This window comes from Leguminivora glycinivorella, chromosome 18 (assembly GCF_023078275.1).
Source record: "Leguminivora glycinivorella isolate SPB_JAAS2020 chromosome 18, LegGlyc_1.1, whole genome shotgun sequence".
NCBI lineage: Eukaryota > Metazoa > Arthropoda > Insecta > Lepidoptera > Tortricidae > Leguminivora > Leguminivora glycinivorella.
In genome coordinates this window covers 9,936,893-9,951,833 of record NC_062988.1, presented here as the reverse complement: position 1 = coordinate 9,951,833, position 14,941 = coordinate 9,936,893, and the positions used below count along the sequence as shown (strand labels likewise).

The following is a 14,941-nucleotide window of genomic DNA, read 5'->3' as shown; positions in this document are numbered from 1 at the left end:
ATCCGTTGAACAAAAGAAACTCAGGTTATTCTTGTATCTATTCGATTAATGTACCCACTTACGTCCGTACGGGCTTTGGTCAAGGTTTTACATTATGTACACACTAGAGCATAAAAATAAACTTTATGAAGCCTACATGCAACATAAAGACGAAGTATTGAGTAGAAAAAATGTGTCCACCCTACATTATTTTTTGTTGTATGTATAGAATAGTTATTTTAGAAACGAAATCTGTACGATATCGTACAAGGGAGACCGATAATAATCTCATTTTCGAAGATTGAATGTCTCTGTGTAATCCTCAATCTCGACAAGCGACTTCTATCTAATGCAATTCTCCGAAATTTTGTCTTTGCGAGATAATAATGATAACAGAGATAGTTCCAACTAAAAAGAAGCCGTTTTTATACGTTTTCTTTTCTCCCATCTTCCATTCCTCCCGTGTGTTGAAGGTTTAAGAATTTCACCACCCCTTTCCTCCCGATGGTGTTGTAGAAGTCGACTGTAAGGTAAGATATGTTATGGGCGATGGGGTAGCAATCGGTCACTGCAATTTCATTAGATAATTCGTTTACTTTAAAATTATTTTATAAATAGTACTAGTACCTTCACATTTTGGGAATAAAGTCATCATATTGACAATTCTGATATTTCTAGCCCTTTAGCCGAATGGCATTTCTGCGACGCGAAACGCCACCGAAACGCAGCAGACGTGTAGTCTGGCTCTGTCGCGCCAATACGCAAGAGTGATATCTGCTACGAAAGAGATATTATCGTGAGCGTTTGTGCATTCGGCTACGCACACTGGGATGATAAGTTACATTATTTCTTTGTTGAGGAAGCAATTAAGATGATACGGTAGGGGTCAATTCTCCATACAAACGCTCTCGACTATTTCCTCCCTGGTTTTTGAAGATAGAGCAATGATTTTTTTCAACACAGATTGGTATTATTTTTATCTGTGTCGGACCGTTTTGATTTTTTTGATATTCTGCTTTTTAAAGACTCTAGAGCCAATCGAAAATTTCCAAAAACGGCCTTTTTCATTGTGGCGCAAGAAAAGGTGTGATACTCAAGATTGGTAACAATTAACCAAAAAAGCTAAACGGTCTGACATAGATTATTTCATTGTTATTCAGATTCTCAAATTTCGTTCCGATTGATTAAGTTTTGAAGGAGGAAATATTCGAGAGCGGAACCTCGATACTAAAGATTTTTTTGAAATATCTTTTGACTGAGTTGTTCTTAATGGACACTTTTTTTTCGATAAATCTAGTTAATAACACTTGTATATTTAACTAACATTCCTAAGTTGAAATGGGGGTTCCTTTCCATTTTAGCATTTTCGCTACCGTATCCTCTTAACGGGGAAGTGTCACTGTCGGACGACAATAGTCACTGTGGTGAAAACAGGCCACAGGCGGCGGGTATGCTTGTTTGCAATAGCTTAATGTAATGTCTAGTATACTTTATCCTGTTCCTCACCATACGAGCAGTTAGTTGCATATCGCAACATAGCCTTGTCGCCTTCCGTCCCCGCGAACCTCTTACTGTTGCCCAACCATTGTTGGTGGCCTAGATGTCTATGCTAGTCCTATGTTACTGCATTTTGTTTATATCTTTGATTAGCCTTTAATTTTGTGATTCCTTATACTTCCTAGCGGTCAAGATCATCCGCTTCTGTAGAAAACCCAGAATTTGGCGTAGACTAGTTTTCACGGAAGCGACCGCCATCTGACTTTCCAACCCAGTGGGTAAAAGAGGCCTTATTGGGATTGGTCCTCGCGATGTTTTCATTCACTATAAAAAAGCGACCGGCAAATCTATATAATATCAAATTACATTTCGTAATCCCGAAAATTCATTGGCACGAGCCCGGGTTTGAACCCGCAACCTACGGATTTAAGACGATACGGTAGGGGTCAATTCTCCCTACAAACGCTCTCGACTAATCCCTCCCTGGTTTTTGAAGATAGAGCAATGATTTTTTCAACACATATTTTTATTATTTTTATCTGTGTCGGACCGTTTTGATTTTTTTTGATATTCTGCTTTTTAAAGATTCTAGAGCCAATCAAAAAATTCCAAAAACGGCCTTTTTCATTGTGGCGCAAAAAAAGGTGTGATTACTCAAGATTGGTAACAATTAACCAGAAAAGCTAAACGGTACGACATAGATTGTTTCATTGTTATTCAGATTCTCAAATTTCGTTCCGATTGATTCAGTTTTGAAGGAGGAAAGAGTCGAGAGCGGAACCTCGATTTTAAAGATTTTTTTGAAATATCTTTTGACTGAGTTGTTATTAATGGACAATTTTTTTCGATAAATCTAGTTAATAACAGTATATTTAACTAAAGTAAGTGTATATTTAACTAAAATTCCTAAGTTGAAAGGGGAGCTCCTTTCCATTTTAGCATTTTCGCTACCGTATCCTCTTAAAGTACCACACTTTTACCGTCAGGTTATTTATCACTTTTAGACTGTATCCTTTAGGGGTTCATTAAGAATTTCACGACCCACTTTCCTCGTTTCTGAATCTATATTTTATATAAATAGTAAGTAGGTTGAGTTGAACACTTACCCCCCTTAAATTCATAAACGTACACTAAAGTTATCAAGCCGATAAAGTTCGTTTGTCCCTTTCCAGTGTATTGGTGTGATAGAAAGGGACAAACGAACTTTAGTGTACGTTTATGAATAAGAGGGTCAAAGAATAAATCCAAAAATATTACATAAACAATTTTCTTTATTTCCTAGTTTCATATTCAGCTATATTACCATTGCACAATGTTATATTAATACCGTCCCCGCGTAACATGAATCACAGAGCTTTGCAAAAGTATAACATATTTGCGTAAAAGATGTGAATATAACCGGTTGTAATTTATTTCAGTAACAGAAGTCACCTCCTTAAGCCGGCCGGCTGTTTATGTGGAACTTTTTGCTGCGCCTGAGGGAGTGAGAAACGAGAGTTTAGGGTTGCCACACGGGTGATTTTTTTTTTCATTTGTAATTTATTATTGGGGAGATATTGCGGAAATATTGCAAAAAGGCCAAGTCAGAAGTACACGAAACCGACGAGCGTGTATGAGAAATGTTATGAACGTGTGTGAAGCGAAAGTGCTTTGTCAGGATCGTAGTAAATGGAAATCCGTGATCTCTGCCTACCCCTCTGGGAAACAGGCGTGATTGTATGTATGTATGTATTGTTTATTTACTAACTAATTTAACGCTAGCATTATTCTGTATTAACAAGCAAGAAAGTTAAAACTAAGACGAATACGTAATATTAAACTAATTTTGACAAATATGCAATGAAAATGTATTTTATCTATTCCCAGGCCGGAAAGCGTCAAATTTCAGACCGCTGCGCTATACGAAGTTACCGCTTCTCGGTTCCGTCGAAAAGAACAATAGAATAGGTGTTGGTTGACACCATCTTATTCAACTTCAGCTCCATTTCTTATTTAACTGGCTAGCCGTTAATTATACTGTAATCAAATGTAAATATGTATTAGGTGCATGTTTGTTTTATGTGATTTTACATATTCTACGCACCTAAGTAATTAAGATTTCGCGTGTTTTGTACATATTTCCTAATTTTATTAATATACCCTATTGCCTGTGTGGTGACGGGTTAAGAATTTCACCACCCCCTTTCTTCCCGTGGGTGTCGTAGAAGGCGACTATGGGATATGGGTTAAATTGTGGCGTAGGCGAGAGGCTGGCAACCTGTCACTGCAATGTCACAGTTTCGTTTTTCTTTCAACCCCTTATTTGCCAAGAGTGGCACTGAAGCTTTTTATTAGTTTCATGTGTTCTGCCTACCCCTTTATGGGATACAGGCGTGATTTTATGTATGTTTATTAATATACATTTCTGATAACACGGCGAGTTTATTCCGTAATGCGCAAAGCTTTTGCGCAACGCGATCTAGCTCTGTCACGCCAACACAGAAGAGAAATAGAGAGAGCTAGCTACGATAACAATAATATAGTAAGCGTTTGAACTCTTGGCTGTGGTTATAAGGAATTGGTAAATGTGGGTATGCCTGGATTTGAATAAATCGGTCTTTGTCTCGAGTGTTTGACTTAGGTCCCATGCTCCCATGGCGCGGTCGGTAGGATACGAACCTACGCTCCCAAAGGAAATCTGATTTCCAATCCAGGAAATCTGACCTACCTTCTGATTTACGTGCCCAGGAACGCCGATGTACTCCTTACGTAACCTCGCTGGAGTCAACCAATTGGAACCCTAGGCCACTCTACAACCATGCCAAAATGACAAGCTGTAAGAGATTTCTTACAATCTGATTTATAACGTCACTATGACATAGTTCTACAGTGGCCTAGTATCCCAATGAGGAGGCACACTGACATTTTATCCCGCCAGGCGGCGCCTGTGCAAGTGTCTAAGGCATGTCACTGTCATTCATATGTGTGAGAGAGAGAAAACATATCGTCTTCTCGCTCTCACGTATGGACTAATAGGGTGGCGCCATCTGTGTGAAAACCTTAACGTTTGAGTGTGCCTCCTCATTGGTTGACTGTACATCGACAACCCTAGCGTAAGTCTTACCAACAGCTACATTTACAGCGTATTACCTTAGGGTACACTAGGTACGTAATACTTAATTCTGGACCCCTTTGTTCCACTGCTTAGTTGTTATTTACCTGGAAAATAAAGGAAGATGTATTAGAACACGAGGCTAAAATAGTAATAAGGACAAGATAGTATACACGCATCTTAGTCCTAGCATTTTAGCTTTGGACGACCGGTCTGGCGCGCGTGTATCGTACGACGTTTTTCAGTACAGATGACCCTCCGAAGTTTCGACCTGACATATAATGAACCACTTCTCGCACTAGTGCGTAAAAAAACACCATCTGTACTCTGTACTGAAAACAATATTACGTGATATGTGCTACGTGATACGTAGCACTCGTAAAAGCGTAAAACATTACAGACATAAGCCTTAAGCCCTTTACCGAACTCTGATGAATATTGCCGTGAGCAGACCTGTAAATATCAGCTGAAAGTTTAAACCATACAGGTGTTCAGCGCCAGATGTTCATAACGCTAACACCAGAAGGCCTATTGGAACTTTAAAAATCTCAGCTTGAAATCCATACTAATATTATAAAGGGGAAAGTGTGTGTGTCTGTTTGTTTGTCCGTCTTTCACGGCAAAATGGAGCGACGAATTGACGGACGTGATTTTTTAAGAGGAGATAGTTGAAGGGACGGAGAGTGCCATAGGCTACTTTTTGTCTCTTTCTAACGCGAGCGAAGCCGCGGGCAAAAGCTAGTATTGAAATAAAGGATTTCACTGAAAATTTATTATTGAAGTGAAACTTCTAATGCGACTTCTAACTGACAGCGTTTAACGTTTAACGCTCACTGACAGCATTTAACGTTTAACGCTCGGTGTTGCCAACTCGAATTTTGAAATACCCGTTCCTATTTTCATTTCCACATTACGAAAAGTTTCAGTTCTTCCGCGTGGAGTGACCCCACCACCCCACTCACTATTTTTTTTTAATTTTGTCGCTATTGTGGGCGATCGGGTTTATGGAGAATTAGTGAGTTTTCATGCACATTATCCGATCCGATATCGGATGTAGGACCGATATCCCATACATTACAGGCGCCATGTTGAATTTTTTCCATTGAAATTCTTCCAACATCCGATGTCGGATCGGATAATGTGAAAACGGACTTAGTTACTGGCTTTAGGATGGGAGAACGCTCGTTTCTTGAAGGTCATAAATAGTTCTGTGGTCATATGGGTCCGGAAATTGCGCAGCCGACCGCGATAGTTCATTCCTTGTTTTTTTTACATGTAGGTACCTTGGTAAATACCTAATTAAAAAATACTAAATTTTAAATATTATTAATGTAGGTATACCTACATCATTATGCAATGACCATTAGTCAAATAACGTCCAATTATTTTTTTATGAAAAAATACTATAAGGTATAGCGGGGCAAATCTCGACTGGGGGGCAAATGTAACTAGTCCATTTTTTCCATGTTTTACAATGTTTGCATTATTAAATAGAGTGTCCACCGGTTATATGGTAGGCGTGTTCAGTGGATACATGCAGAACTCGACATCATAGTGTAATAATGGAAAAAATGGATTAGTTACAATTGCCCCCCAGTCGAGATTTGACCCGCTGTACCTTAATGTATCTTTTACTTCATTCTTCACAATACACAATTTTACAGCCCAATACTTAAGTGCATGAGTAAAAATAAAATTGCAAATGCGTTTTTAACGATGTCGTTGGTAAATGTCCCCGTCACAAACTATGTCCTTATAACTTATAGACATAACAATAACTTATAGACATTATAACTCTTTTCATAATCACGTTTCAAATGAGATGCAAATCCTCAATAATTTTATACATGCGAAAGTGTGTTTATCTGTGTGTTGCCTCTTTCCGATTGCCGACGCCTCAGTGGACATGGGATTATTTATCGAGGAGATCAAAATGAAGTTACGGAAAAGACACATTCCTCGAGAATGTTCCTTACAAACTGCTTTTGCCTTGTATGCCAACTACTTCAATCAAATCCTTAAAGCGCGAGAAAATACTGTCAATCTGTTAACCAAGACTGTGTAAAGATTGACAAACACAAAATAGCTTTTTTAGCGTTTTCAGAAATATTAAAAGAATCGTATTTCGTAAGAGACCTTCTCGTGGAATGCCTCAAAACCAGGTTTGGCAAGAAACGATGGCAAGGGGCCCGACGGTATGACTCTGGTGCTTTGCAGGCTGAGACGGCTAAAACTAGAGCTATAGTTTTGGATCCCACGTGTCTCAATACCCTCGTGCCGACCCACCTTGCGAGCAACGGCACCACTGCTACAATATAATAAAGAGTACTATCGTACAGTATGGTCACCCGCTCCCCGCTGAAAGTGCCACCCACCCGCTCTCGATTACCTGACGCTCACACAGTTGCCGCATGTCAATAACACGATCAGTCACGACAGTGGAACACGTTCACCTATACGAGCTTAGACTTTGCGTTTGCGTAGGAACGCGCCTCCTTCATACATCTATATATTTGATCGCCATGTCCAAGGTATGCCACTGCTGTGGTCACCAAGCCAGTAGTAGTTCCATTTTTGCTGTATTTGGGGTCAGAACACATTGGGGTCAAAGCCGTGTCAGTATAACTTTATTAGTTTACATTTCTAGTAACTATAATTATAAAATTGTTACGCGAATACTCTATTCGCTATATATAGGTACTCATGCAAAGTTATAATAAATATCCGTCTGTCCCGACCTCGCTCTGAATGAAGCGGAGCGTGATTTGCTTTGTTTTATAGCTAATTATATTAATTATATACTTGTTTTCAGAGAATGGAGATACACTTTAATGTGTTTTAATGTGATTTTATCAATTTATGACTTTGGTTGTAAATAAAATGGGTGCGCCAAAGTTCATATAAAATTGTTATATATATTATTGGTAGTCCGAAAATGTTTCTCATACAATTTTACATTATAACGATCATTATTTATAACAATTTTATGTTAATAACTATCGTAACTTCGAATGACTTATGTTCATAATGTCATTCATCATAAATACGTTTTATACTAATGTTTATGTTTATATACTTATTGATCATAACGATTGCGAGTAATATAATTTATCGTTATATTATTGTTAACAGGACAGACATCACATGTGACAGTCCAGTTAGGTGCGACGACGAGCGTAGCGAGGAGGAGCGTGTTAGGTTGACCGTGAGCGAACCGGAAACGAATTTTTAATGTAAATTGTATATGTCACTGTAAAAGCTTCAAGCGCGCTTCTATAAATGGCACATGTTTTTCATAGAACTTCCCCAAAACTTTTTAAATAATTTTATGATGAATGATTTTCTTAAACACAAAATTATGAATGTTATTAAATATTTGTATAGAATTTATGATTAAAATTTTTCGACTAAATGATTATTATGAACAGTGATAGTAGTACTATTGATAATAATGAAACAAAATTATGATAAGTAAAATTATGAGAAATGATCATTCGGAGCACAAATCGGTATAAACAATAATTTTATAACAAATTATTTTATATGAGCCAATATGGACCCAAATAAAATTGTTCTGGTTAAAATGCATGGAACACCGTAGACGGTACAGGCCGGGGTTCAGGCAGACGTTCATGTGGCGATTTTGACGTTTTTTTATCCGGATTGGTAGGAATGAACAAATGACAGGGTTCAATGGAAGAAGGAATGGGAAGTGGGACACAAAAAACAAAAAGTTATCAACATATTTAGTTATACGAACTTTTTTTTATTTTAAATTGAAAGGACCTTATTGCACTAGGTTCTATCGGTATAGAAAATACCGGATTATTCTGAAAAATTCCTTGTGATAGAGATGGGTCACTGTTCCAACTTTTTCGTGATTTAGTGTAAAAAATTTATAAGATTTACATTACGAATGCAAAGTGTGCAGACAAATTCCATAAATAAGAAACTCTTTTTTTGTCCAGGACTGAAGACCACAGGTTAGAACCACAGGGATTATACTATAATTATAATTATCAGACTTGCCTGACTTGCTTCCTGTCAAAGTTTATGATGCCTTAGAATTCATAAGGGATCGAAAGGCCTGGTAATCTGTCATCCGGAGTCATGGTCCACGTAGGGTCACGTCACGACCCTTAGCATTGAGGAGAGCGAAGCAAGAATGAAGCAGTATCAGACTAATTAAGTGACTAATTTAATAGATTGAGTGCCAATTCGTGTTCGCCTAAAGTTTGAAGTTTTTTTTCGCTTTAGAGACGAAAACGGAGGAATTGTTATTAAGGAACTGACACTTGAGAATAGACAATAACGAAAATTAGGCTGTTTTATAGTTTGTCGTCGCATCGCGTGTCAAATATTACATAACGATATTGATTAGACTTCTGTGGCAAAAAATACTTTTCTTCAAACCATGGCTTTGGACCCTGACGTATCCGATCCATATCTTATAGTTGTCCCACATTGGCTGTTATAAATTTTTTATACCATTGTGTGGCAAGGACAGCGTAATGTCAATACCATCGCGAATATCGCGATGTATGTTATATCAAATTTTTGAGGAAGCACCTTTAGACTCTCTAGGGATAATATTTGACGTTTCTTAAAGTTTGAATCGAAATAGGTATTAACTTAATATTTCTCGTGAACTTCTAACCTTTCATATTAGTGGTGACCAAAAGGTAATCATTCTCTCTTAATTTTTTTTGTATAGTTAGAGTCGAAATGTGACTACAAATTCCGTCTCTACCTAAGTATCTACGTCAGAACATTCCTTTAAACAAATGTAAACAAACGATTACTTTCGCAAATGGATGAATATCGGTGTCTTAACTACTGAACGACATATTTCTATCGTAATCTCCCTTTAAATCTAGTTAACTACTTTCCGCAACCGTTTATAACACACGTAAGCCCAGCATTAATAATAATTACCCTGTAATACTAGCTTAAGAAGCCGTACCAAACATCAACATTCACCTTTAGGTACCAAGCAAAACCATGTACGTTACATTTTCACAGCCAAGGAAAAAGTCTTAACTGCGTAGGAAAATTGTACTAACATAGGTCGTTTTGCGTTGACAAGGCGGTGTTGTAACCGGAGCGAGCCACACTCGTTGCGAGAAACATTACGTCATGCCTCACAGCTGTTTATCGATCTACGGAAGTCTACCATATTTATGTTCTGTCTCCCGGTATCGGCAGGATAGATAACACAACTATGTCATTAAAAAAAAACTTGGACACTGGCTCGAAACAGAGCGTTCGCAGTTTGAATTGTAAACTCACCTGTGACGCCGGCAATCGATAAGACACGTGCTCAACCACACCTCCCGGCAAATAACGAAACCAAAACACACAGGATTAATACAAACTGGCCTGTAGCAGGTCCAGATCGTCACAACACGTACACTCAACGTTATTGCGTACACAGAATTTGACAGCCGAGCCGGCGTTTTCGCGGCTAAATAAAACAAAACTAAAACTGAAAACAAACCTAAAACGGAACGGAAAATTCGAAGAACGACGCTTCCCGAAGGTCCTTAGATCGTATTTAAAGGTTAAACACTGTTGAAATGTACATATTATGCATCTGTTTTAGCGTATTTTGCGTTTTTCGCAGAGCAGAGTACACAGTCTGCCTCGATGGCGCGACCACTACTGAGTGAAAAAAACAAAAGCCGGCTGGAAGCGTTTGCCGGCTCGGCGAAGGGAAACGCAACTGGAAAATTGGTGCGTTCTCGCTTATTCCTACGTATTTTCTGGGGGTTGGGCGTCCTTTTTCCTTTTCCTGCTTATCAGGAGTGTGGGCTATCAAATGAGTCACCGAGGCACCATATTAGCTAGTGATAAGCGGTGCAAACACCATGTCCGAACGCCTGTTTAAGTTGTTGAGCAAATATTTTAGTATTAGTATTGTTTCGGTTCGTTTGCGTGAATTGGACGTAGCGAATCCATTTGTTCTAGATAATTGTTTAGCTTTATACGTACTTACTTGTGATAAAGCGTTCAAAAACGCGATTTAATTATTAAGGACTGGTATATTCTTAAGCAACGCGGAACTTAAGACGAAAGTAAAGTTAGGCAACAGGTCTACATGGAAAAATATAATAGTACATTGTGCAACAAGGGGTGGAAGTTGAATATAACTACGACTAGAGACTATAAAGACTCGAGTTAGTAATATTCATATTTCCCGAGTTACACACAATGTTTTTCATCACACTTGCATTATAAAAAATATGCAAAAAGGTAAAATAAGTGTTCAATACGGTACTAGAAATTTCTTTTTCTAAGAAATTTTTCTTAGAAATTTTTTTGAGAACGATTTTTCTATAGCTCACGCTCCGCCTGCGTACAATAGCACATTTAGTGTGCGAGTGTGATGAAAACTAATGGACTATCACAATTATTGGAACTTATATCCAGGACCAATCATCAAAAAAAAAATGTTATTCGTAATTCATAGGGGAATAAATATCAAATAGTAAAATAAGTAGAGGAGGCTAGAAGGAACCGGATTTTTAACCACCCGTTGTTTTTATGACTATGAACAACATTTGCAGGTGGTGTGGCAGGATTACAACGATGGTTTTCCAGCAGATAAAAGAAACACACAAATAATTGGTTTGACAATTAATTTCGGGGGTTTGGTTCTACGGAAGCAATTAACGGATAATTTACGAATACAACAAGGAATAAGGAATGTCTTCTCAATTTAATCGAATTAAATGAATTGGCCAATTACTGAAGATGAAAGGTTTTAAATTGCAATTTATTATTAATAATATTCCTCAGTTAGCGCGATAGGTAAACAAATAAAACAATGAAACGGATATTTACTCGTAGAAGGCTAACTATAAAATCCATATCGTAGGTATGGACGTGGTGCATTTAAAAATGTTAACTCAAAATTAAACTAAATTAAATATGTATGTTATTAAGACTAATGTGAAAAGTTTCAACATTTTCCAAAACTAATGTCAGAGTTTGCATCGTGCTTGTCTCGTAACTTTTATAGGTACAGTCAAGTGTAAAAATATGGGTGCGTACAACTTATCAAAAATATGTCCCATAGCACTTTATGTCGGCGGAATAAGGTCTCGGTACATATTTTTGAGCGGATAAAATCGATACGTATTTTTGCACTTGACTGTACCTAAATATTTATTTGCAGGGAGGCAGCTAGGTTGCTGTTGACCGCAGGATACGTAGCCAAATGCACAAACGCTCACGATAATATCTGTTGGCGCGACAGAGCCAGTCTGCATTTCTCTCGGTGACTGGCGTCGACGATTGCCATTTGGCTACACCGGCAGTTCTACCAGCCAGCTTTGGTCATAAAGTTAAAATTCTATGAAATTACTTTTGCCCGTGTGGTGACGGGTTAAGAATTTCACCACCCCCTTTCTTCCCGTGGGTGTCGTAGAAGGCGACTGTGGGATATGGGTTAAATTGTGGCGTAGGCGAGAGGCTGGCAACCTGTCACTGCAATGTCACAGTTTCGTTTTCTTTCAACCTCTTATTTGCCAAGAGTGGCACTGAAACCTGAGTAGTGTCATGTGCTCTGCCTAGCCCTTCATGGGACACAGGCGTGATTGTATGTATGTATGTACGTATGTATGTATTACTTTGCACTCGTATGGATAAAATAAAACTTTGTCAACTAAAACTTTGTTTGTGTGTCTGATAGTGTGTAGCTTACATTTATTGCTCAATATACCTACATAACACTGAATATAGTCTCTCCTGAGAATATTCCACGCCGCCAAACTTGTTACTAAAGGGAAATTACAATTTTTCCTATTTCGTACAATAATGGAATATTTTTGGAAGTCATTGTATCCGCTCTCTTTGTTTGCTCACTGTTATTGTTTCCGTATTGAGTGTTATGTATATTAATACTTATTTACAAATATACTCTGACACAACAAATAGGGCCAGAGAAAGAGAAGGACAGTTTACTACCGACCTTTGAGAACCCTAAAGCCTGTCCACTAGGCTCACCGAGTCGAGTCTCATTAATTCCCCTTCTTCATTTCATATGAAAAGTACTGCGTCCATTAACGACGCGTCGATCCCATTCGAAAGTACGAGGACTTGATTCGACGCGGCTCGATTCCGTCTAAGTAGGCGCCAGGCTTAAATACCTGCTTCTTAAAGAACCCCATGTCAGGCGCAAGGGAAACGAAGGTAGCTCATTCCACAACCTGCAAGTTCTGGACAAAAACGAGTGAGAGGACCGTTTATTCTTGGTGTCAAGCAAATGAGGATTATTTATCCACAAACGTACTTTCTTTCCGTCGGATGTAGCACACTAGTTCGATAAAGTTTATCGCATCGTTGCGTCCCTATCGCACTTAAGAATAGTGCGAAAAGGACGGCCTGACGTTATATCGTTTATCACGCGACCATGCTTGTCTGCCATAAATCTCGCTTACATGTCAGTAGACTCAGTAGCCGCTGAGAATATTGGGAACCTTATTGTCTTTGTAAGAAACTTAACGAATTACTTAAACTGTACAATAGTATGACTCAAGCGTATCACGAGTTACCTAAATTGCCTAAGACCCGACCCGAAGCTAGATTTAGCTCGTAATTCGAAATAAGTCTGTCGTGATTGCAGTTATGAGTAACTGCCTTCGTCCTTGATGTTCCGTTCACCGTAAACCTTCACAGTTGACGTTTGATATCTTGACTTCTTGAATTTGTGATGGATTTATACCTTTTCTTAGTCTAAATGGGTCGTTCACGGTAAAAAGTACTGTAGCAACGGCACGGGCGGCTCACTCCGCGATCCTTTCACCGCGCTACAAGTACATGCCGGCGGCCGCGAGTTCGCGGCCCATTCACTGGCGACGACCTTCGCGCGGCGCAATAGAATTCAATGTCGTCTGCACGCGTGCGGTCCGTTTGTTAATGTAGGTAAGAATTTAGAATGGCGGCGTTTTGTAAACATCAAAGGAGTGAGCCTTCTGTACTTGTACTATTATATATTCTGTGGCAACGGTAGCGGTATGTCGCATATTACCGCATTAGTTTAGTTCATCATCATCCCCCTTGCGTTATCCCGGCGTTTGCCACGGCTCATGAGAGCCTGGGATCCGCCATAACAATCAATCCCAATATTTGCTGTAAACACTAATAGTGTTACGAAAGCGACTGCTATCTATCTGACCTTCTAACCCTAAGGGTAACTAGGCCTTATTAGAATTAGTCCGGTTTCCTCACGATGTTTTCCTTCACCAAAAAGCGACTGGCAAATATCAAATGACATTTTACATATACTTAAGTTTCGAAAAACTCATTGGCCAGTACGAGCCGGGGTTCGAACCCGCGACCTGCGGATTAAAAGTCGCACGCACTTTCCGCTTGGCCACCAGCGCTCTTCATTAGTATTGGAGCGTTATTAATAATGACACAGAATAAATAATAGTACTGACGAACAGAAAGGACACTTCCTACAAAGCTAACCTGTTATCCTGTTCTAATGCATTCCTTTTGACTATTCAGGGTTGTCAAAATCGCAAGTAAAGTTGTACAAACCCTGATAATTGCCACGTAACAATGAGAGTCAAACGTTGTCGAAGAAGAGGTGTCCTACCACTGAGCATTGATAACATCGTAAGCACCAACCACCATAAGGTACGTACAGTCAACCAATTGGAACCCTAACAACCATGTCAAAATGACAAGCAGTAAGAGATTTCTAACAATCTGATTTATAACGTCACTATGACTGTACTTACCATTACCCGCCCGTAGGATGTCACCAGTCAGTAGAGAAAGTAGATCTAAATGTTTTTTTTTATTTTTATTTATTGAATTAAGAAAAATTACACTTTTTTTTTACAGAAGACCCATCGTTGGCTAAACCTTGAGGAACTTTGTGTGCCGATGGGGTATGATGGTATGGGGTGTGAGGTTACGTGAAACTAAAGGCGCCCATTGACTATCAGTCCGCCGGACGGCAACAACCGCTCAGCTGTTCGACGCTCTCACTTTTTACTTCTGAAAGGCCGTTGCCATCCAGAATTCAAATTGAAATCAGAATCAGGCTGCTGGCCAAATCACTCAATTATTAAAATCAGATGATTCCAGTGACATACGAGTACATATGCACGTCTGGCTGTTCTAATGAATATTAATGCGGGATGCCATTTCATTGTTGGACTAAAATTATAATTCAATGGTCGCTTCTAATCAATATAAATGTTTTAGTACATTACGATACAAGTGCGTAAAAAAGGAAGTTCGAAACGAGTGGCGATAAATTAAAACACGACCGAAAGGAGTGTTTTAAATCGACACGAGTCCTATTCGCACGTGTATCGTACGACGTTTTTCAGTACAGTTGGCCCTCCGAAGTTTCGA

The 14,941-nt window shown here is 38.8% G+C and overlaps 1 protein-coding gene across 2 annotated transcripts in view; it reads right to left on the bottom strand.

Annotated features, from left to right (window-relative positions):
* LOC125236157 (brain tumor protein) overlaps nt 1-10,212 on the bottom strand; it is an 834,846-nt gene extending 824,634 nt beyond the window's left edge. The window contains exons 1-2 of one of the 2 annotated variants that reach the window (XR_007178172.1): nt 9,857-10,212; nt 4,659-4,674 (exon numbers count right to left, since the gene is read on the bottom strand). The gene's annotated coding sequence lies outside the window, so the exon portion shown is untranslated. Of the gene's footprint in view, nt 1-4,658; nt 4,675-9,856 lie in introns of those variants that run through there. The other variant, XM_048142868.1, reaches the window with a different exon arrangement.
* Between the last annotated feature and the right edge of the window lie 4,729 nt (nt 10,213-14,941).